The sequence below is a fragment of the Triturus cristatus genome, chromosome 2_1 (genome assembly GCF_964204655.1).
Source record: "Triturus cristatus chromosome 2_1, aTriCri1.1, whole genome shotgun sequence".
Classification (NCBI taxonomy): domain Eukaryota; kingdom Metazoa; phylum Chordata; class Amphibia; order Caudata; family Salamandridae; genus Triturus; species Triturus cristatus.
This window is the reverse complement of record NC_140581.1, coordinates 1029999381-1030024588: the sequence shown is the minus strand read 5'-3', so window position 1 is coordinate 1030024588 and position 25208 is coordinate 1029999381. Positions and strand designations below refer to the sequence as shown.

The window sequence follows — 25208 nt, the reverse complement described above, 5'->3', positions numbered from 1 at the left end:
ACTCTGGTCAGAGCCCTAGGAAAAGAGCTTTATTGTAAGGATAGTTAGCATTAGGGTTAAAAAACATAACTACATTAGTTGTACCTAAATTAAATAAGTGGTATTCATTCATAATAATGTACATTTCTTTAATTTCAGGTTAGGTTTAGGATTAAAGCGTGTGATAGAATTCTTGTGTTAATTTAAATATATTGCACTTCAAATTAATGAATTGTTAGGATCAAAATAGGATTAATGTTGGTTTATCATTTAATTAGATTTTCTTTAAAATGCATTAGTGGTTGTAATATAAGAATTCAGTGAAATGAAATGTACGCTATCAGACTAGAGTCGCCCAAGATATTCTTATTAACTATGTTTTACACATTTGTACTAGCAATACTGCTTTGCACTGGATTGAGTTCCTTCTCTCAAGCAGCAGGCAGTTCATCTATCTCCTTTCATGATTGTATCCTTGCTGTGTTTGACTGGATGGGGAAGCATTGCCAAAAACTGAGCACTGACAAAACCAAGATTATCAAATTCTCAGGTGAAAACAGAGTCCATAACCTTCTGGGCATTCTTTGGCCTGTACAGCCTGACCCCACCCCCTCATGCCTGCTTTGGATGTCAGAAATCTTGACGCTTTCTGCCATTACAACTTTTCCTTTGCTCCGTAGATTATTAACATATCTTCTTTTTGCTACTTTCAGTTAAGTCTTGTGAAAGATTCTTCCTTTTTTACTTCCTGAGTCAGTCATGTGGCTTGAAAATATACACATTGGGCCCGATTCACTAAAGTAATCTGAGACAAAATCCTAACTCTAGGACTTTCGGTATTCACAAAAAGGATTTAGTAGTAGTAAAATTAGGATTCCTAACTTTACTACTACTAAACTGAAACAAAATCCTAACTTTATGACTTTCGCTATTCACAAAAGGCCTTTAGTAGTAGTAAAATTAGGAATCCTAACTTTACTACTAAATGCCTTTTGTCTCAGAGTACTTTTGTGAATCAGGCCTAAAGATTGTAACTCTCCTTAAATACTGCAATGCATTGCTTCCTGGTTACATTATATTTTACAGTGAGGCCTACAACACTACCCGAATTTAACACATACTACACTACCATACAACACACTGAAATAACGTTCACAAAGGCTTGCCCAATTAAGTTTTAAAAATCTCCCCTCACCACAAGATCCTTAGAAAATATGTGTAAAGTATTCCTACCTGAACCAAAAAACAGCAATGAAATACCGCAACTGTAAACTCCATAAACAGTTCAAATTGATGATGAAAGACTGCAAAATCAAAGTAACTAAAGGAAAATTGAGTACAAATAATAAAATTACACTTGAATCCCATAGGAATCAATGTAATTACAATTTATTTTAATTATTCAAAAAAATAAAATAATGTCTAAAATATTTTATAAATATAATGTAAAAATCAAGATTTATATATAATGTTTATATATATGTATGTATGTGTGTGTTAAAACACCTGACAAATATAATTTGTTTCTGTATCTGCAATTAACAAAATATTATTGTGAAAAATTCTCCTTTGAAAACTACTGTACAACAGGATTGAAAGAATAGTATGACTGCAAAGAAAATGTGCATATAATAAAAGTATATACTATGCAAAAATATTTATCATTTTGAAGTTAATAATAAATAGTTATTTTTGTTAAAGAAAATACCGAAAACATTTATTGTACTTTTATTATTGTAAAATAATGTAGAGTAAAAATGGCACATAATAAAAGAATTGTTCAGAAACTGTATATAATAGAAATATGGATATCACATTTACTATTTCCACTAAAAACGTAGCCCTGTCCAAGCATAAACAACAATCCTAGTCAGGGTAAGTCAGATACACACCATAAATTAGCTTGTGCTTACCCTCTGGTAGCTTAGGACTGAGTAGACAGGCTTAAATTAAGAGGCAAAGTATTAGTGCAACACTTCAAACAGAAACAGTGAGAACACCACCAAAAGACTCCACATCAGTTTAGAAAAATAAAGCATGTTTTTATAAATAAAACAAGACCATAATGACAAACATCACATAAGTAAAAGTCTAAATTTGAATTTTTAACAATATTAGCGCTTAGAAGCAGTAAGCTCTTAAAAAGTTAATTGGTCACGCTCGACCAGGATCAAGTCAAGAGTTGAGGCTACCTGAGATGGAGCGGGGATGGATACAGGCCCACGCAAGGCCTGCCAAGAAAAAGTACCTTAATCCTGGTCACAAAAAACAAGATGCAGGGTGCAGCCGAGCAATGCATCGGTTTCAGTTCGAAGTCAAAGAGATACATTCATTTTCTCCACGAAACGTTGGCATTGCTCTGCTTCTGAGTATGAAGTGCTGTTCTGAGATGTGTTGTTTCCGAAGCCGATGTGCTGGGTTTCTCCTCACTATTGAGCGGATTCGCCACAAGCCAGGGTAGACTCAGGGTATACCTTGATGGACTTCCCTGTTTAGGGTGATGGAACATGGACAAAGGCCCACTACTGCAGGGGCATTTGCCAGTTCTATGCCTCTCTAAACCCAGCTAGATCTCTCTGCCTATACTGTCTGTAGCCAATATGCCAGATCTATGCCTCTCTGAACCCAGTTGGATCCCTCTGCCTATACACTCTGGGGCCACTGGGCTACCCATAGGGATCCATTGTCTTTGCCTGTGGACTCTATCTGTGCAGCACCTACCCGTAACTTGCTCACAGATGAATCCCAGTAGGCAGACAGTACTGCTAAGGCCAACAACGTGATGTGGCCCATTCCATCCCTTGGGCCAGACTTCTGTCCTCAATACAAGGAGAATTCTGTCCTAAAGGACAACAACTAATAGAGGCCACTGATATCTGTCAGTGTCAGTAGCCAGGGCCCAGGCTATCCAGGGGCCTCTGTCCTCGGTGGTGGGCAGTAGCCCCAGGTGCCATACCCCCTTTTCCCCTAAAACTCCCATCAGTTCAGGGGGGATATCCTGAAACCCAGAGTCTGTGTACCCTTAGGTTGAACATGCACCTGGACTCAGGACCTCAATGGAGCCAAGTCATGCAAGAGTCGCCTGACGCAGATCCCCAGCCCTCTGCCCCTGTGACAGTGCATGGAGTCTCCCAGTCACAAGTGGCCTCACAAGGGTCAGTCTTGGTGTGCTCTGTTCTCGGAGATAGTAACTCCTGACCCACTGGTACTCCCACTGTTGACTGTTTCCACATCTTGCCCCTCCATCTGGACCTCTGTACTCTCTACTTTGGAGTGGTACCCCCAGACAATAAAACTGGTAGGGCACCTGGGGCAGCCACCCTACCTTGTCCCCAGTGTCTCTCCAGTCCACTCTGGAGTGGTATCCCCAGACAATAGAACTGGTAGGGCACCTGAGGTGGCCACCTTCCCAAGTCTAGTATCTCCTGAGGCTGTGGATCTCCCTTTAGTGCATAGTCTCTCGATAAAGACCTGGTAACCCTGCTTGTGCCCCCAATCTAAGCTGTGGGACTGGAAATAGGGCATTCTGGGCCTCTGCCCACCCCTCCTCCTACTCTTAGAAGGGGCATATGACCTGTCTGGGTCACTGTGTACCTCCCTCTCACTCTGTTGTGAGGAACCTGAACCACCCTCCTTAGAATCACTTTCAAATGTCTTCCCGGACACTCTGGTGCTCACCCAGAAGTCTGTCTTGTTTGCTAGTTCCTTGGATCAGAGAACTTACAATCAACAAGGTGTTGGCATAGCTTTTTCAAAACAGCGACTGAACATGTGCTTCTAGCCATCAAATTGTACAGCCCATCATATGTGTTTATCTCACTACTCTTTACTAAACAATCCAGTGCCTTGCAAAAGTACCTCCCAAACTCCTCCAGGGACTGGTGAGACGGTTTCTAGGATGAAACCATTCTTCCTGACAAGGGTCTCCTTAGTAGTGGGATACCTCACCCTGTCCCCTTCTCTAGGTCCAGTAGGGTGTCCTCACCAGCATTAGGTGTGTATGCCTCCATATGCCTGCTCCCCAATCCTCCTCAGGGATCCTTTGCACTTCTAGAGGAACTTCATATGGCTCAAACCATCTGTCTGTCATCGGCCACCTAGAAGTCAGGCACCAAGTCCATGGATATGTAGATCCTTTCTACACCACTGGAAATTGTAGTATTGCTGCTGCTATTCCTGCTAGACGCTACCAGTTGTTTGGCCTTCAAGTCCAGCTCCTTGAGACTCCGCACATGAGCCAGCAAGATCTTCTTCTCTTCCAAGGCTCTCTCAGCCTTGGTTTTTCTCTCCTCTTCAGCCAGTTGCAGCTTCTGGTCTCTCTTTCTGTCTGTCCTTTAACTCCTAAGTAGACAAGGTTCGGGAGGAGACACTGCATCCTGCATAGGATCCAGCACGGGACTTCCTCTGTGTGACATCCCCTTTCTCCTCTTCAGCCTTTTTCCAGTCATTTGTTTGCTCCTCTCCCTCCTTCTTTGGGCCACTGCCATCATATTTCAAAAACTGCTACACCAAGTCACAAAAAGCACACTTTCTGTACCGAGATCCAGCAATATTTCCTGCAATTCTGTCCAGAAGTTTTTGTGGTAGAGCTGTCTGAAAAAGTCAATGGAAATGCGTGGGGAAATTTGGTTTTGGGTAGGCCCAGGAATAAAACTCCGCTACGTTTGTGGAATTCGGGCACTCCGCAAAGGAACGTGGAGTTCCTGAATTTCACCTTTCAGGCACGAAGTATATGTTTTTTTTCTGTTTGTGCACTCAAGTTTTGTTTTGGCACTCACTTGTGAGTGCCAAGATACTCTTGGGCTGCTTGCAAGCATGTGTGAGACTTCTCGTACTGCTAGTGAGATCCCACGAGGCTTTGCGCTCATTCGCACAGCTTCCGGCCCTGATGGCACTCCTCTAGTTCTAAGCGTGATCACAAATGGAGACTTGAGCAGCTTTTGTTCTTGAGATGCAGCTGAGAGGCTTTTGGAGTGGATTTTCTTCTCTAACTGGCCATTTTTTAAACTTTTTTTCCAACAGGAAGGAAGTGCCCAAGACACTCCCACTTCCTGTTCCTGTCCAGCATGTACTTCCCAAGGCTTTGTCCCTTTCCTGGTCCCTTTTCATTGGGATTTGGAGCTGTAAGGATCACTTTTGTCTGCTGCATATATACCATTGGATTTAAGGACTTTGTATGTGAGTTGAAAAACTGGTGTATAGTGGTGTTGTTTGTTTGATTGTGGGCATTCACCAGGATTTATTTGTACTTTTATTTGATTTTTAAAATTTGTAGTGGTAGGTGGCCTGCTGTTTTAGTAGGGGCCTAGTTTTTTTTGCATGTAATTTTTCTTCTTTTGTAAAGGAAAAATGTTGCACATTTCAGTACAGTTTAGCCATGTTTTTTAATAAGTTTTCAATATTCATTTGATTCACAATGTGGCCTAGTCTGCTAATGGGCCTTCCAGCCAGTAGGCCCAGTACTAGTTATGGGTACATGAAACAACGGTTTCTGTGGTCTGTTGAATTGAAACATCATTTAGGCCATAGATGTCATTAGATTAAATTACAAAATGTGTTTTTCAGGGATATTTCACATTTAGTTTTCTGCAGTGTGTAGGTGGGGTAATTATATTTGATGCCTTTGGGGTATGTGTATTGTAAAATGTCTTTGCTCGGTTAATTTTCATTTTTGGCATTGTAGAATTACTGCTCTTTTTTCTGTTTTACCAATCCATGCCTCCATTTTCTGGCCAGTGTGTACGTTTGCCATAGGCCACTATTTGTCTTTGGTCCCCATGCCATGCAGTCAGGGGCCATTTTGCATAGTCAGGGCCCATTGGCCTGCATGTGTTCTTTGTTTGTGGTCATGCCTCCTTGCTTGCTGTTTGACCATGTGGTCAGTGGCCATTTTGTGAAGGCAGCGAGTTTGCTTTTGCCATAGGCCTGCATGTCCTCTTTGTTCCCCATGCCTCTTTGCTTGTTGTGACTATGTGGCTAGTGACCATTGTGTGTAGGCAGACGATGTGCTATTGCCATAGGCTTGGATGTCTTCTTTGCTGTGGCCATGCCTCCTTGCTGGTTGTTGTTGTTCACCAATTGTCTGGCAGTTATTTTGTGTAGGCAGCCAGTGTGCTTTTGCCATAGGACTGCATGTTTTCTTTGTTCCCCATGCCTTCTTGCTCAGTGTTGTTGTTGACCATGTTGCACTGGCTGGCACTCATTTTGTGCGTCCAGCCAGTGTGCTTTTTGCCGTAGGCTTGCATGGATGGGAGAGATAGCAGTTTAATAAATGATATGCTTGAGGATAATTTTGCTTATAATACTTTTATTTAAATGTTTAAATATTAGGTTGTTTTTATTGTATTCTTTTGGTAATTCTTTTTATTGTAATTCTTTTTAATTTTATTATTTTTTCAATATTGTTTTGTTTTTATTTTCCCCCCAAATTCCTAGCAGTCAACATCAAGCTCATAAGCACGCAACAGCATTCATTGTCTAAGGATTATTCCATTGTCATCTGCACCTCCCTGAGTGCCACATCCCAACTTGATGCACTTAAAGCAAACAATTATGTCTGTATGTTGTTGTTGTTGCTCATTCTTATCCTTCCTGAGTGTACATCATGAAGGTTTATGTTGGTGTGGTTTTACAAATAAATACACTGCATTGTTAATTATTTATAATAACTTAAGTAACCACACTAAATGATTTTTTTTTTTTTAAATAAATGTTTTATTATTTTCCATTTCCATCTCCACATCATCTCTTACACAGGTGTTGTAAGCATTATTCAGGAAGATTGTGCTCCACCCTTCATCCCTACAAAGTTGTCATATTATGCAGCCACAATGATTTACATTATTACCCACAGTCTCGTTGCCTATTATTCGCCAACTTCCGCCCTACCATCCCCCTTAAGCCCTTTTCCCCAGAACCCTCCCGAAATCCAGAACTACTATTTCTACCCACCCCTACCCTCCCCACCAGTGTGCTCCCCCCCCAGTCGTTAATCTCAATGTGCCTTGATCTCTAGGTGTGTGTTCTCTGTGCACTCTTGCCGTTGCTCGGCTTCTCTCCCCCTGCCACCCATCTTCCTCTCCTTCGGTTGTGCTTTCGATCCCCTCATTCTCCCTTGCGCTGTTAACCACCCGTGGCCTAACTGTGGCCCGGCTCATCGTCTTGATCTCCTCCAGAACCACATAACGCTTCAATTAGCCCTCCCAGGCTCGTGCCACTTCCAACATTGTCTCCTTCTGGGACCTATGCGCCAGTCGTAGCTTGATCACACTCTCACTCGCCGCCCACTTAAGGAATTTGTGTCTCCACCTCTGCACTCTAGGTCCCTGACTATGCTTCCAGTGGCTGGTTATTTCCCTTTTGGCTAGTATCAGTCCCAAATCTACGAATTTGCTGGTTACTTTATTGCGTTTCATCCGCGGGAACCAGTGCAATAAACCCACCGCCATATCTGTATTAAGTGTTCGCTCTGTTGCCAGCTCCAACGCCCCGATCACGTCTTCCCAATACACCGTCAGCTTCGGGCAGGACCACAGCATATGCTGGAAATCCGCCTCCTCTAGTGCACATCTAGGGCAGCGAGCCTCGTCCGCCCGAAGATCCTTTTGATATGGCTCGGGGTCATGTATGCCCTGTGCAGCACATAAAACTGTATGAGCTGGAACCTGGCATTTCTCGTGCTCTTCCATGCCCTTTCTACTAGCTCGGGCCAAGTAGTGTCCGGGATGTCCCTACCTAAGTCCCTTTCCCACTTCTCCTTAAGACGACCCAGCGGCTGCCTGCCCTCCTGTTCCATTCTCCCATTAAGGCATGTGACAGCCCTAAAAGTTCCGGCCGCCATAGCCACATATTGGCAGATTAGCGATGTCGCTGGCTCTGACAGCCCCGTCTTCCACCTGCGCTGTATCGCCGCTACTAGCGCCGCATGCATCAGGTAGTGCCCCCGTGGTAAGTCAAACCGATCCCGCAGACTCGAGAACGGCAGCAAGACACCATCGTCATAGAGGTCGCCCATCATAAATAATCCCTGCTCTTCCCACATCCCCAATGCCGACCAATCGCCGCCATGGGGTAGCGCTGTACACGCCCCGATCGGGATCTCAGGCGCGTAAGGGCACTCCACTCCATGCTTTCTGTTACTTTGGATCCAACAACGTTGCATTGTTCTCTCCTCATTTGTGATGGTATCTCTACGCAGGCGTTGTCCCATCAATATATAAGATATCACGTGTCTCGGTACCCAACAGTCCCGGCCCAGGTTGGGCCCTCTGAACGTCGCCGCCACCGCCTGTGTGAGCCATTGGAGCTGAGCTGCTAGATAATATCGTTCAAAGTCCGGCACTGCCCAGCCCCCTGCCTCCCTCGGGCGCATCATTGTGTCTAGTGCTACCCGCCTCCTACCGGATCCCCACAAGAAGTCCCCCACCATCGTTTTCAACTGTCGGAACATCACCCCGGGTATCCAGCCTGGGATAGTCCTGAAGAAATATAACAACTGTGGCAATACTATCATTTTGAGCAGGGCCACCCTTCCTGCCACCGACAGCTTCAAAGCAGCCCAGAACTCCATACTCCCTTTAATTCCACGGAGTGCCCGACTAATATTTCCTTCGAGGAGCCCCTCCTGTGTGTGGTAAACAAGAACTCCCAAGTAGGGCAGGCAATGCGCCTCCCATCTGATCTCTTGCACCTGGGGTAGTGCTGAGAGGCTCGAATTCACCGGGAACAGGCAAGTCTTTGACCAGTTAACCCGCAGCCCCGACCTAATCCCAAACCCAGTCAACAAATGCTTCGCCGCTGTCACCGCCTCTCCCGCGTTCTCCAAAAACATTAAGAGGTCGTCCGCATACAGCGAGATGTAATGCGCATTCTCCCGCAGCACTAGTCCCCGATACTGCTCCCCTGTGCGAGCCAGCATCGCCAATGGCTCTATAGTGATCGCAAAGAGTAGCGGGGAGAGGGAGCAGCCCTGTCGAGTCCCCCTTTCTACGTTGTATGCCCGTGAAAGTGTTGCACCCGTCCTCACTCTGGCCGTGGCCCCATTGTAGAGAATCCGGGTCCATTTCACATAGTCGTCCCCTATTCCCAATTTCCCCATCACATATTGTAAGTAAGACCATTCTAGGCTATCAAAGGCCTTTTCGATGTCTACCGCCAGTACCACCGCTCCCGGTGTAGCGTCTCGTTGTTCCTCCAATATGCGCAACAGGCGTCTGATATTACCAGCCGTATTCCGCTTGGGGATAAACCCCCCTGGTCATTGTGAACTAAGGAGGTCATGTATGGGAGCAGGCGGGTCGCCAGTATCTTACTTAGTATTTTATAATCCACTGTCAGCATTGAGAGCGGTCTATACGCCGCCAATGCGGCGGAGTCCTTGCCTGGTTTTAGAATGGGAATTATAATGGCCTCCCGCGTAGAAGGCGGCAGTATTCCCGCCGTCCAGGCCCGCTTGTACAGCGCCTGCAGCCGGGGGGCCAGTATATCTATATACGTAGCGTAGAACTCGACTGGTAGCCCATCTACTCCCGGAGTCTTATTTCGGGCCATATGCTGAATGGCCAACTTAATTTCCCCTAGCGAGATCTCCTGCCCCAGTGCCAACGCCTGGTCCTCCTCCAGATGGGGCCAGTCCCGCTCCGCAAAATACTCCTCCAGTTCCTCAACATCAACTTCTCCTAAGCTACTATATAATGTGGCGTAATAGTGCGCGAACAGGTTATTAATTCCCCGTTGGGTGTAGTCCATAAATGCCTCCGGCGTGCGGAGCCCCAGAATGGGCGCTCCCCCACTATCAGGACCGACTAGCCTCGCCAAGAGCCTACCTGTTTTGTCCCCCTCATCATGCATGCGTGCTCTATATGCCCTATAGTCAAACGCTCTGAGTCTTTCCACTTGCCGCGCAACCTCTTCCCTTGCTCCTGCCACCTCTGTTTGGTCTCTGCCTCTGATATGATTACGCCTTTCCATTTCCCGCAGTCTCTCATCTCTGGACCTCCTCCAATAAGAGTTTCCGCACCCCCACCTTCTTAGAGATGCATATCCCTCGGACCACCAACTTGAAAGCCTCCCATTCTGCCTCCATGGAGGTTGCTGTGTTTTCATTCTCAGTAAAATAATGGAGAATCCCCTGCCGGAGCTCTTCCTTAAACGCCGGATCCTCCAGTACTTCAGGGCTCAGCCGCCATGTTGGAATCAGCGCCCGTTCTTTAAACCATCCCAAGTGTATCAGTAGGGGGTTATGATCTGATATTGTTTTAGCCAAGTATTCACTGTGCTGCACTTTCACACAGACATCAGGCGTTCCCAGCATCGCATCCAGCCTCACATGCAAATCGTGCAACCCCGAATAATATGAGTACTCGCGCTCTTGCTGATGCTGTTCCCGCCATACATCCAGTAAGTTCCAATTTGATTGCCATCCATGCCTTCTTTCTGCCAGCCTCGCACTCGCCGACTCCGGTAGCGGCGGATGAGATCTATCTACACTCACATCGAGCACTGAGTTGAAATCACCTCCTAACAGCATCGAGCTCGGTGCATGCACCGCCAGGACCCCGGATAGGCGGTCAAAAAAGCTGCCCTGGTCTACATTAGGGGCATATACACTCCCCACCATGACGTCCTCCCCGTTCAGCCCTATCAGCAGGACATAGCGCCCCTCAGGGTCTATCATCTTGTGCTGCAACTGGAATGGCACCCCCGCTCTGATCCATACTAGCGTGCCCCTGGCATATGCAGAATAGGTGGTATAATAAACTTGGCCGCGCCATCTATGCTGAAGCGCCTTGCCCTCCGCCCCCGTGAGATGTGTCTCTTGTAGTAGAGCCACATGTACTCCTCTGCGCACCAGGTAGGCATGCACCTGGTGACGCCTGGCCATAGTGTGGAGACCCCGTACATTCCAGGTTATACACTTATAGGCAAAGGAAGAGGCCATTACCTTATCTCTGAGTCCCATCCACCTGTCGTGTCATCTGGAGCACACCGGTTTTCCCCTGAATCCCTTGAACAAAACTAAACACACCCCAACACCCCCATCCCAGGACAGATGCCCCAACGTGAACACCCATCCAAACTAATGACTCAACCAGAGTGTTCAGATCCTCGAGGAATCTCCAACACCCTACAACGCTAGGGGTAGGCACAAAGGTCCAAAGAAGCCCAGCACGCCCCGCCCCCGCCGGCACCCGGCCTTTAGCAACCCTCAAGTCCCCCATCCAGCAATATACAGACCAGTGTAGTAGAAGCTCACTGCTAATGTTCAGGATTAGTCGCTCATGAGTCCACCAGCTCATCAGCCGTTCGTGCCGTCACATGATGCAGCCGCTCGCTGCCCGCTCCTGAGGTGTCCGAATCCGATCCATCCGTGCTCGGCTTCGAGCCTCCTTTGTCGCTTCGCAGGCCCATCTCTGATCTGGATAGCGCCACCACTGCCTCTATCGCTGCTGATCGTTCCATCGCCACTTGTCGCAGTGTTGGTCGCGGGGATCCCGGTCGCTGTTTCCGAGTCTTGGAGAGGGGCCCGGATCGGGAACGCAGAGGAGTCTTTCCTCGTCCGTGAGTTGGCTGCTCTACTCCTGCTTTTTAGCGCTCTAGCCAATCCCAAGCATCCTCCGGGCAGCTGTGGAAGTAGTAACCAAACTAAATGATATTGCTCATTTGTGCTACTAATTGAACTGCAACAATGCCACGTTTCACTGATGTTCTTCTTGCCCGTTTGCTTTTAGGTGCATAAGAGATGAAACATTACCAATAGTACTAACAGACAGAAGGCCTGTGCACGACGTGACTGCTGACTATGCAACACTGACATATCTTCAGCTTGTGAATCTAAGTGCCACTGCTAACTGACAGCATCAAGATGGTGCTGCCAAGAACTTAGTCAGTGGGGAGGAGAAGTAGATTTCCACCACTGGCATGCTGACCAGAACCTTTTTCAGCAAACTTGTACCTGCCACACTGGCCTCTGGCGAGCAAGCTGAGAGCAGCAGTCCAGCATGAACAATCATGTCAATGCCGATGAGTGGTGACATTGGATTGGATCCATCCCTTTTGCAAAGTAGTACACAATCATTTCAGGAAACCAAGCAAAACAGACAGCAGCCACAGCCAGCAATAGTACATTTGCCTGATGTTGGAACAGGACAGGAGATTGAGCTTCCTCTCGAGCAAGCATCGCCTCTTTAAGAATCATTGGCTCCCAGATCTCAAGAAAGGAAAAAGAAGGGTACTATTCCTCCACTTTCTCCAAGCACCACTTCTGATGATGATCATAGGGACATGGAGTGGACCCTGGCAGAGTCCAGGACACAACAGGAGAAGCAAGGTAAAAAAAAAGTTCCCGAAAGACTTAGACTTATGGAAGGGGATGATGAGGAGGACGATGTTGACAAAGCAGTCATGGTGGAAGATGACACAGAGGAGTCTGACATTGCTATTCAACCTGCTCCGAGGAATGTAATACAGGTAGCCCCACCACCAGCTCCCATATTTGCAAAGCTCCAGATGAGACCTGCACCAACCCCTACCTCAGGAGAAACAGAGAGGCAATTAACAACACACCCACCTACCTCCAGTTCCTCTTCAGGTGTTGGCAGTGGCACAGTAAAAAAGTACTCCTCTCCAGTTTGAAGCTTTTTTACAATTAGCAGAGAGGGGTAGTAAATTGCATTATGATCCATTTGCCACACAAATGTTTGAGGTTAGCCTGGTACACATTATGATACTGGAGGCCGAGCAACCCATATGAAAAAATACCACTCAATCAAGTGGGAGGAGTACCTTAAAAAAACTGCTGAACAAGGTTGTGGTGGTGAGGAGAGCCAGGGAACATCAGCTACAAGTCCAATCATGGTAGAAGGTGATGGTGAGGAGGAAGAGGGTGACATTTTTGTGCAAAGCAACCCTGTCCCCAAAAGTGCACCAGCAGATTCCCACCTCTGCTACTTCACAATGGTACAAGATTCGGAGTGAGATGGAGACACCAGGGCATACAGTGACTGCCCCGCCAAGACACACATTGAGTCTACCACCACCATCCACTTCTCGAAAGATGCCTATGTCAGTGGCCCAGAAAAGTAGAAAATACAGGCTACTATTATGGGCATGTTTAGGCAGGAGGGGCCCTATGAGCAGAACCACCCAACCTCATGTTTGTGCAATTGAAAGCTGGCAAAAATGTTAGTGTTGGGCCTCCTCCATTTTTATTTTGTGGAAGGGGTGGGATTCTTAGAATATCTCGCAGCAATCTGCCCGAAATGGATGGTACCAATTCGGACCTTTTTTGCCAACGTTGCTACATCTTGATGTATCGAAGTTGGTTGGACAAGTTTTACAGCAAAGTATTACTCACACTATCCACCTGATGACAGACATTTGGACCAGTTATCCGGCAACTGATTACATGTGCATCACTGAACACTGGATCTCTTTTGCAGGGGTAAAGCAAAATATATCTGCAGGTCTTGACCCTGAAGAAAGTTTTAGGAGCATTCAGTGGCAAACAACATTGGCCATGTTCGCCATGGAGAAATCACATACAGCTGTAAACATCTTGGAGGACTTTATCAGCAAGTCATATGAACGGCTGTGACCCAGAGGTCTCAGAATTGGATTTGCCACCAAAAACAATGGCAAAAACATAGTGAAGGCCATGTCAGACAGAGGCTATTTCAGGGTCCAGTGTTTGGCCCATTTAAACACCCTGATGGTGCAAGACTTCCTCTAAAAAAGGATGCTTGTTTACAGTCCAGGGAAGACATGGCTTGGCAGTTCAGGCTGGACTGTTCCCATGAGGCACAGGGTCAAACTGATTTGCATATGGCCATGTCTGCACTGGGGTGGTGGAGTGAGCTAAAGAATGATGATGGATTAAACCCAGATCAGTTGACTGGGGGTGAGTGTTTGATTTGCTCAAACTCTCTGTCCATCATCCGCTTTGGTATTGCTTTGTTCGCCCTAAGTTGGCAGGGTATGCCCGGATGTAGGTCCCTTGCTCACTTTGCCACTGGATTCAAGATAGCCTGGCTGATGAGGGTTATGAACCCGAAACCGGTCCCAGGATGCTTGTTTCCTGTCCAGCGAAGACATGGCTTGGCAGTTCGGGCTGGACTGTTCCCATGAGGCACAGGGTCAGACTGATTTGCATATGCCATGTCTGAACCGGGGTGGTGGAGTGAGCGAAAGAATGATGATGAATTAAACCCAGATCAGTTGACTGGGGCTGAGTGTTTGATTTGCTCAAACGCTCCATCCATCATCCCCTTTGGTATCGCTTTGTTCGCCCTAAGTTGGCAGCGTATGCCCAGACGTGAGTCCCTTGCTCACTTTGCCACTGGATTCAAGATTGCCTGGCTGATGAGAGTTCCGAACCCGAAACCGGTCCCAGGATGCTTGTTTCCTGTCCAGGGAAGACATGGCTTGGTAGTTTGGGCTGGACTGTTCCCATGAGGCACAGGATCAGACTGATTTGCATATGGCCATGTCTGAACTGGGGTGGTGGAGTGAGCTAAGAAATGATGACGGATTAAACCCAGATCAGTTGACTGGGGGTGAGTGTTTGATTTGCTTAAGCGCTCCGTCCATCATCCCCTTTGGTATCGCTTTCCTCTAAAAAGAAAGCATTGTCAGGAACATACTGAATATGCAGAAGAATCTGCACTCAATTCAGAGTAATAATAGAGCACCAGTTAATGACCTGATACAGGAGGTTCCATCACATTGACACTTGACCTATTACATGTTGCAATGTCTGTTTGAGCAATACAGACAGACCAATGACTGTCATTCTAAGAGGAGGGGATGCAGTTGGTAACGCTATTTCCATGGATGCAGACAATTGGGGCCTAGTCAAATACCAGACACAGATGCTACTCCGTTTTGAGGTTTTCACACAGGAAGTTACCAAATAGGACAATAAGATGGGCCAAGCTATCCCCTTGTTGCATCTCCTACAGCACCAGGCAAAGAAGGTGTCTGAAAGGATCACTCCCACAGGTGTGAGTGAAAACACAGAAGCTCATGCCTTGGTTGAGACCTTAGTGCTTCACTTGGCTTGTAATACAAGGTAGCAACATGAAATCCTTGCCTCCATAGAGTAAATTTCTCTGCAACAATACTTGATCCATGGTGTAAACAAATTCTGCCCATTTTCATTCCTTTTTCTAAAGGGAAGGTTTTAAAATACAAGAGGTGGATTGTAGAGCAAGCTGGAAACTTGGAAGAAGAATAGCTGGAACTTCGAGTCCCACCCCACAGCTCTGGGGTGCCACATTCAACTTCCAGAGAGGGCACTCTTGTCTCATAGCAGCCAACCACACCATAAAGGAGAACACTGGCAGGAACAGAAACAGATGTACCAGACCCAACATCTGCATTGTTTTGGTTTTAATTGTCAGGGCTCAAGTCCAGTGCAGTGGCAATGGTAAAACAGGTTGAGCAAGTGGCAGCACCAATGGCCATCCACAGGATGCTTCAGGAGTGTCTGAATGATCCAAAAGAGGTCTATGTGGATCAAAATCCATTGATGTATTGGTATGGGTAGATGTGTCAATGGCCAGAGCTCAGCAGGCTGGCAGTAAAGTATCTGGCTGAAAAGAGATCCATATTTTAGATGTAGAATGAACAGCATCATTCAGGCCTCCTCCTGTTGCGTAACTGTAAATGCCTAACCTAAGCTTGTCCACTCCAGACTTTGAGTCCATTTTTTGACTTGAGGTTTTTGTAATTAAGTTACTACTAGCTCCCTATTGGTCAAATTATTTTTTGTTATGTTATCACTATCACTACTTGTTGTATCATCAATGTGTAATACTCTGTCAATTATGTGTAAAGCTTTGATATATAACCCACTAACTTAATCTTTTTATTTTCATTTAGTTGCCTACTATGGATAATAATTTTGTTGCTTAATCCGACAGTTGGAGCTCACCTGGTGTAGTGCTAGAGGCACTCTTGTGGTCTGACACCCTGAGATGACCTTTGACTACCATTATTTTAATTGACTTGTGTGTGTTATTTTATCCTAGCCTGAATGTACGACGGTGCTGCAAATGCCTTGCTTCTCTTACAAGTTTCTTTCTTGTAATCTTGCTGTCTTTCAGTGGGAGCTGTCACAGAGTAGGACAGCCTTGGCAAGAACAGAGGTGGGGAATGTACTTTTTGGTCTCGAAGTGCAGTGTTGTGGTCACTGATGCACACATGTGCTCGGTGTTGGTCATTGAGATATGAAGTATGTGAATCTATAAGCAGTTGTGCTCAATTGTGCGTTGTGTTGTACATTGATGAGAATTATGAAGTTCTTACTATTGGCTTTGACATGGCCTCATGTCATCCTTTTTTCTGACTCTGCCTTGCTTCAGCTTTTCTGCATGCACAGCAGCGCTTTCAAGTCGTTTGGGTTAATCACATTGAAGGATTGTTTTGTGAGAGATTGTTTAATGTACCCGGAAGGCTTTGTGAGCTTCGTCAAGATAAAGGCTGGAACATGCGAGAATTGGAGAATGGGACGTGAAAACTCCTTCCTGCCATGGGAATGCTTGCTTGGAGCCTGGCCAGTTCTGGTAAGATTCCTCTGGCGTGGGGGGAGGTTTCTCCCGAACCTTCTAGTGTGTTTTGAGATTATAAAGCTGAGGGTTGTTGACTTAGAAACCGAGAGTTTTAAATCCAAGTTGGGACGGACGCATCTACCTCGGATCGTGGACCTTGGTTACTGAGGCTCTCAATCACAGCTGTTTACCTTCCCCAGTCAGGAGTGGGCTGATATGCAGTGTTTGCACCAGGTGAAGTATTGAGTTTTGGTTATTGCCATTGTGATGTTTGGCCAGTGGCTTTGATCATTTGATGTGTTTTCTTTGTGATGTGTGTGTGAGTCAAGGTGCACCTCCAAAGTAATCATTTGATGAATATATATAGCTTTCTGATCTCTTGCAAGACATCCCAGTATATTTGCTTGAGTCTTATTTCATATTATTTGCTGCTTGTTTATTCATCAGTATTATTCATGCATTATATTTACCAAGTGTGTTATTATTGCTTGCATATACACATATACATCTCTTTGTATATTTCAATGTTCTGCATTTGGCATCTGGGAAAGCCTTTCTGTTAGAGAGCATTGTGTAAAATACAACCCCAAGCCATACTCTAAAAGAGAGAGAGTCCTTGCATTTTGTAAAATAAAACCCTTTCATAAAGGTGCTGTTAAAGTCTTTTGCTTCTGTGGGTGTTGAGCCAATGTGTGGGAGCTGTATTATCGGATAGGCGCAAGCAAGACACCTGGGTGGAAACGAAAGTGGGACCTTGCTTGTGAAGTTGTGATACCTTCCCTGTTATTGCTTTATCTATATTTAGGTAAGACTTCTCAACCAGTTAACTTAGTAAGTAACTAACTAACTGCGACTATCGTTTATCTAGGTTGTTGTAGATAATGCAGGTCATGGTAGCACCCCCTCCAAATAGTCAAGATAGTTAGAGAGGTATAACTCTACAGCTAAGCAGTACACTATCCCTTACAAGCACAAACAGGCTGTGTAAAAACTGAAGGCAGCAGTGCAAAGTAAAAGCAAAAAAAACGACTTTAGGCATACATTTAGATAAACTATAATTTCCCATTTATTTTTTTGCAACGATACCCACCCACACTACATGCCCACCCATCTCCACAAAGAAACTGAACTGACCCAAGCCCCAAATTCTCAAATATAAAAAAAGTCAAACCTGGTCCACTCCCAACTCCCTTCACACCCACTCCACCCAGCCACAAGTCCCTCCCACCAAAACAAAAAATAAAAACTAGAAGAGATGGATATCGGTCCGGTGCTGGTCCAGGCTCTGCTCCATTGTGGTGAGCCCGCTGTCGATGGTGACAAGCCACTACAGGATGTGGCACAGCAATGGCCTGTTTTCAGTGTGAGAGGGGGTGGCAGCAGTTTGCTGGTAGTAACACCGGTGATATGATGGCCAGGCGCCTGAGGGGGACCGGTTGCACTGGGTCCCGGAAGATGTATTTATTTCCTTCTCCTCCTTTTCTGGCTTGATACGCTCCAACCTCTGCCACCTCAGACTGGCCACTATCTCCTGCCTGTTGGTTCCTACTGGTGGACCAGCAGGAGTAGCTATTTTGAGAAAAAAAGACAAATTGTAAATAATGCTCTGTGCAAACAACAGTTTTAAATTAGTGCGTGGCACAGTAGCAGTACATTTCGGGTCCCATACGGCCATTGGAATGTGATTATGATTAGGAGAGTCACAAGGCCAATATTGTTTTACCCACACATGCCTTTCATAAAAAGCACTGACTGTGTGGCAGAAAAGTATTAAGGCATTATAACACTGGGTTAAACAAACAGTGATCTGATTTTTTTTTCTTCTAAAGGCTCTTCAAGTAATTTTAAACTGACACTTTGAGTGGAAAAAGAAATTATCTCTCATTAATGAGTGAGGTATTAGGCACTATGGAGTACAAGTTGTGTTTTGTGCTAAAATAATTGAAAAATGTTCATTGCTAGCCAGCGCGTCTGGTATTTTGCTATTGTCTACAGTTGGGGCAGCAATTATCTATTTTTAATTCCAATGTCCCTGCTCTTCTCCAAATGCATTTCTCTTTCTACCCTGACACTAAAGTGGCTGATGAATAATAAATACGATACTACATCACACACCTCATATATGAAAAACGGCTATTCATATTATCCTTACTGCCTTATGTAGACATTGTGGAAATGATGGATTGCACTACAGGGGAAGGAACGGACTATATGAATTAATTTGGCACATTTGACATTGTGTATACCTTATGCCAAACTTGACATCAAATCATGCACTTACTCCCACTTTACTCTGTGGCCTCGCCCACCACCACATATTATGTCCAACAAACCCATTCCCTGGGCAGTAAGCAAGTAAATAAAACTTGACTTAATCTACTGCAGGGTAGGGTAGCAGGATCAAAGAGGTAGAGTAGAGCTTTATGATATAGAATAGAGGGGCGACTACACTGATCATCAATTCGTCATCTTTGGCTTATTCAGTCACTGTACGAGTTAAAAGGGAAAAATCTGAACAGGTGTAAAATAAATCTTTTATGGGAAACCATGAAATATTTATTTTCTGGAATCACTTCACTTCACATGGTTAGAAAATGAAATGTGGCACATACCAATAATAGGTTTTCCAATTTAGTAGGCTGGAACGAAGGCGCTTAGGAAAAAATAAGGGAGTGAAGTAGTAAGAGGTGACTAAGTGGGCAAAGGGAAACCACACCCCTTGTGTGTTTGGTTTGCAATGCTTTTAAAACATAGTAAATGCCTCATTAACTGAAGCAGATGCACAATGCACAGCCAACACTGCAGTTACGAATTGACCCATGCTGCACTTTAATCATGGGTGGCAAAACAAATGCCATAGGTGGGGGGTGGGGGTGATGAATGATGGGTGAGATACACCTGGCTCACTTAACAAAAACAGCGATTCGAGAGTAGAACAAAAAATAAAAAATACCCCCAGTTTGAACCATAGCTTTGATAACCCTACATAAACAAAGTACGCTAGCAGCATGCTCCTCATGAGAAGAGCTGCCTTGCTTATTATCCAAATAATTGAAATATTCATTCATCCTTTCTTTCTAATTCACTCATACCCACCATGATTAACCTTTACTTTCTCTCATCCAGTCTTTCACCAAAATTTCCAATCCATTATCCATTCATTCAATTACTCACCCTTTCTTCTAAGGATCCTTTCACCCATCCATCCCTGAGTCAGCAGCACACTACTTTGGCCACTCTCTTGTGAACTCACCTATTAAAGCATTAGCAGGACAAGGAAAGTGTTCTCTTAACAAACATACATGGTGAATATTATTGATAATACTAGCTTCCTTAGACCTGCAGTTTTCACACTAGTCAGTAGAGTATCGAAATGTATCATTCTTAGTCTTACAGTACCACAAGATATGTAGGAGAGAGGGAAAGATTACCAACAAAGCAGAAGATAAGTGAACTAGAGACTTGAGTAGAGACAGTAAAAATCAGCTACCAAAAAAGAAAACCATATAATATGGGGAAAATATTATAGTACAGGGATAACAGGGATTAAATAAAAATTGAGGGGGTTTGCATCCCATCCTCGTCGCCACATGGAAGGAAGATGGCAGGTAAGGGTGTCAGAGAAACTTTATTTTAAACCAGCCTCCAGGCAGCAACTCTCATCCTGGAACTCAGCACCAACATTGCAATAACCCAAGATTCTACCGTTAGCCCACAACAATCATAAAACCCAGCTTTAGGGAAATAATAATAATAAATATTAGGTCATATGGGGTCAGCAGAGCCCTTAGCAGCGATGTTGGTTGTCGAAGCCTCCTGACCAGCTTCTTCCGGACCCTTGACAACTTCCTTCTTCTTGCCCTTGGGTGCTGATGTAAGAAATGAAGAAAATGAAAAAAAAATAGATTAGTGATTCAGTTAATCTCCACAAAAGTTTTATGACAAGAAAAAACAGTCACGTTGTACTTTTCTAAAGCGGATAGCCTACAGTACTAGTTTTGAGTCTGTTGACTATTGTTGAGTTGCCCATACTAATCCTGAAATCCCTCTTCCACATTTCCATAACAAAAGCTACATTTGGAACTAATGCATTGCGGTGATTGATTGTTTATTCTATTTCCATTTCTCAACCCCCTTAATGGACCAACTCAGTTTCCCTTTTTTGCAATGCATAGATGCATACTACACATCGCTGTGAAACAACTTGGAACTGTGGGGCCGATTCACAGAACTAATCTGAGACAAAATCCTAAACGTACTACTTTTGGTATTCACAGAAGGCATTTAGTAGTAGTAAAGTTAGGATTTTGTCTTAAGTTTGACAAGACAGGTGGAGGGTCAGGGGGTGTTTCTGCCAAGTGAGCCCGGAGTCACAGTCACAAACGTCCTCTTCTTCCTGAATAAAAGTGAGATTATGCTGCATACTTGTTTATATTTTAAGTAGTTCGCACAGACACACATTTTAAAAACAATAAAGTTCCTAATACCCACCTTCTCTGAACAGTTAGCTTGCTGCCCCATCCACCTCCTCCCTATCCTCCGTTGTCTGAATCCATGGACTAGCCTCCTCCCTCCTGCCATGCATGGTCTGATGTGCTGCCACTGCCCTCCATTAGCATGATGTACCAGTCCACTCCTCCTGCCCTCCATTGCCCAATTCTATGGCCCATCATTGACCTCCTGCTTAGCCTCTGTGCTTAGCTTGCTGCCCCTATTCTCCTTCCCCCTGCCCTCCGATGTCTTTGTGCATGCCCCTGCTCCATCCTTTTTGCCCACTATGTTCCATGGACCTGCCACTCCTATCTACTCTGAGTGTTCTGTTGAGCTGCCACTCCCCTCCCACCTGCCTAGCATTGTCAGATGACTGTAACCTGTCCCCGCCACCTCCATCCTGCCTGTCCACATCCCATGCCCCTATCCCCGTCTGATGTGAGGCCCCTTTCCCTGAAATCTCTTGTCTGTGCCCAGGTCCTGACCCTCCCTTCTATCCTCTATGGTCCTTTGTGCATGCCCCTGCACTCTCCTTCTTGCTCATCATAGCCATTGTGCTGCCACTAACCCTCCTGCTTGCCATGCATGGTCTTCTGTGCCCGCATGGCCTCTCCCACCTTCCCTGTGTGGTCAGCTAGCTGCCCCTGACCCCCTCCCACCTTCCCTCCATGGTCTGTGTGTATGCCATCATAGTCTCATTGTTGCTCTCCATGTTGTGTCTTGTTTCTAGTGCCCATCCTGCCTGACCTCCATGGTCATCGTGCTGCTCCTGTCCTGCCCCCTTGCCCCCAGCCCTCTGTTTCCATGTGCAGACCCCTATTCCCTCCCCCCTGGCTTGTCTGTTCCATTGTAATGCCCCTGATCCGTCCCTCCTGCCCTTTATGGTCTGTTATGCTGCAGCTTTCTCTCCTGTCTGTCCATTATGGTCAGCTAGCTACCATTGCCTCTTTCCCCTCTGTTCTCTGTTGTCCATGTTCCTGGTCCTGTCCCCTCCCTATTGCTTTCTATGGATTGTTGTGCTGCACTCCTGTCCCGCATGCCCTGTGTGGTGTATTGTGCTGCTGCAAACCCTGATGCCTGCCCTGTAGGGTCAGTTTGGTGCACCTCTCCATGTCCCTCCTGTCCTCTGTTATCCGAGTCCATGTCCCTACCCCAATTCCTCCTGCCTACCATGATCCAGTGTACCATACTTGCGAACATTTTGAACTTGGTAAGAGGGAGATTTTGAAAAAAAACTGGGGTATGGATTTTCCCCTTTGAGTTACATTGAAAAAGAGGAGATTGTAGACAGGAGACAGATCAAATAAAGCCCATTTGAGCTTAAAAACATTGGACGTTTCCTGGCTGAAACGGGTCTGTTGGCATGTATGGTTGTACTACTACTGCCTCTTCCTTCTTCCCACAATGGTCTATTATATTGCCACAGCCTCTCTTGCCAGTCCTGTATTGTTGGTATGTTGCCCCTGCCCCCCTTTCCACTGCCCTCCATAGTCTGTTGTGCTGCCACTGCCATTCCTGCCTGGCCAGTGTGGTCAAATTGTTGCCTCCGCACTATCCTACCTGCTTTCAATTTTCTGAGTCCGTGCCCCTGGCCTCTGCCTCTCAACAGTATCCCAATGAACAACTAGATTGCTAACAGTCTATATTTATTACAAAAGCGTGGAACGCCTGACGTCATCTTGATGTAATCAAAACTGTAATACCTAGAGCATTTCCTTTAGAAATTACATATATGAGAGGGTCTTATTTGCATCAAAATTATGGTTAGTGCTCTAAAAAACTAAAATGAGGACATATTTTCTAAGTTTTCAAATAGCAACAAAGAACTTTTAAATTATTTGTAATTTTTATGTTTTTTTTATCCAGTTGACCACTTGATTAAATGTTGCACCTAGGGGAGAGGATGTGGTGTTACTTCCAGAGCTGCAGACTTTGCAACTGGGGAACCAGGTTGGAGTTTCTGCTTCAGCTCAACATTCTGTGATTCTGGTCAAATCACTTAATCTCCCCATGTCTACAACCAAAATGAATTTAATCTTGTGTGATGTAACCAATGCTCATGTAAAGCCCTCCAATACCTGAGAAGTCTGCACTATATAAAACTGCAAATACACAAAAAATAAGTGTTTTGCACACTTCTGTCATTGCGCTACATGTGGGCTACATCTGGGTGATATTTGTGCTGCATTTGGGCTCTTTTGTCTCTGGTGGCCATCTTGGGAGATTTATTTGTTATGATGTTTCCTAATTTCCTCATTTACTGCAGTCTCCTCAGTAGGAAATGCTTTCACTTATTTACTTTGATTACATCAAGAAGGTATTCAGATATGTCACACATTTGCCATAAATTCTGAATGTTAGCACTCTAGTTGCTCATTAGATCACTGTAGTAAAGCTAATGCTCACCACGGAAGTCTGCTGCTGGTATTAAAAGTGCATGTTTCAGTCTGTATATCAGAATTTTTTAATGAAATAGAAGATGATTTGAGAAGTCACTCAAAATGTGCCCTAATTTTTCTTTCTTCAGCACTAATCATAATTTCTATGGCAAAATGAACCCCCTCATTGTGTTCCTTTTTAAATTAAATGTTTTAAGTGTTACCAGTTTATTCCAATCAAGATTGCTTCAGGTGTGCCATACTTTTGTCATAAGTAAGACAGTAAGCGCTCTAGTTGTTCTTAAGAACACTCTGAGACATTCTGTCATTGGGCTATACTTGGGCTACATCTGGGTGATATTTTTACTTTGGTTCCATCAAGAAGGCATTCAGATGTGTCACAAAGGGTGCAAGGGCATGCACAAAGGACCATGGAGGATAGAAGGGAGGGTCAGGACCTAGGTACAGACAAGAGAGTTAAGGGGAAGGGGCCTCTCAACAGACCACGCGGGGCAGGCAGGAGGAGCAGTTGCAGCACAACAGACCAGGGAGGGCAGAAGGGTGTGGCAATAAAATGGACCATGGAGGACAGGAGGAAGGGGATAGTGGCATTGAATGTGGACAGACAGGGTGGAGGTGGCAGGGACAGGTTACAGTCATCTGACAATGCTAGGCAGGTGAGAGGGGAGTGGCAGCTCAACAGAACACTCAGAGTAGATAGGAATGGCAGGTCCATGGAACATGTTGGGCAAAAAGGATGGAGCAAGGGCATGCACAAAGACATCAGAGGGCAGGGGGAAGGAGAATAGGGGCAGCAAGCTAAGCACAGAGGCTAAGCAGGAGGTCAATGATGGGGCACAGAATTGAGCATTGGAAGGTAGGAGGAGTGGACTGGTACATCATGCTAAATGGAGGGCAGAGGCAGCACATCAAACCATGTATGGCAGGAGGGAGGAGGCTAGTCCATGGATTCAGACAACAGAGGATAGGGAGGAGGTGGATGGGGCAGCAAGCTAACTGTTTAGAGAAGGCGGGAAGGCCAGTGGCAGAACAACGGCCACACAGGGCTGTAATAAGGGAGCAGAGACATGGACTTGGACAATGGATGGCTAGGAGGAGGGAAGGCAGGAGCAGCAAGCTTGGGTGGGGGCAGCACAATGCCACACCCTGCTTCCAACCCCCCACCATCCATTGTGATATGCATCTTAATTAACGTTAAAAAAAATCTAGAAATTTGCTGAAAAAAACAAAGGTTACAGGGACCGTATAGTTAGACTCAGATTTCACTCATACACAACCAGTGAAATTCAGCAGTTATAGTTACCTGAGCTAACTATAACTTACACCCCCGCAATGTACTGCTAATGACCTCAGACATTGCATCATTCATTACATGGTCAGTTACATCAGTCATGACATCACTCATGACATCTCTAAAGAGCTGTGAATGGAATGGAACTATAATCGCTAGAACTTTATTTAGGTATAGTGTGTGTATATTAACACCCCTTTTTTTCCTATTCTTTCGTGTAAGAACCATTATAATGCGCAATGTGCCCAGATAAATATGGCCGATAGCCTTTCACTTTAAAGTAATGTGTAGTCCATTGTTTATGTTGATGTTTGCAATTCTAAGTATGTTTATTATGAATAAGTCATGTTGACGAACATACAGGTATGGCGGTCATGGGGCAAGATATGCTGAAATGACATTGTGTGCATATTAACACTTGTTTTCTTTTCTATATTGTATCAATTCCTGAATTTTCACATCTTGACCAGGCCAATATGGCCGCCAGCTTTTTGGATTAAA

General features: G+C 45.2%; 1 protein-coding gene across 2 annotated transcripts in view; it reads left to right on the top strand.

Moving 5' to 3' along the window:
- Positions 1 to 25208, top strand: part of LOC146866272 (alcohol dehydrogenase 1-like) — a 266527-nt gene that overhangs the window by 64870 nt on the left and 176449 nt on the right. The gene's annotated exons all lie outside the window — the stretch shown is intronic.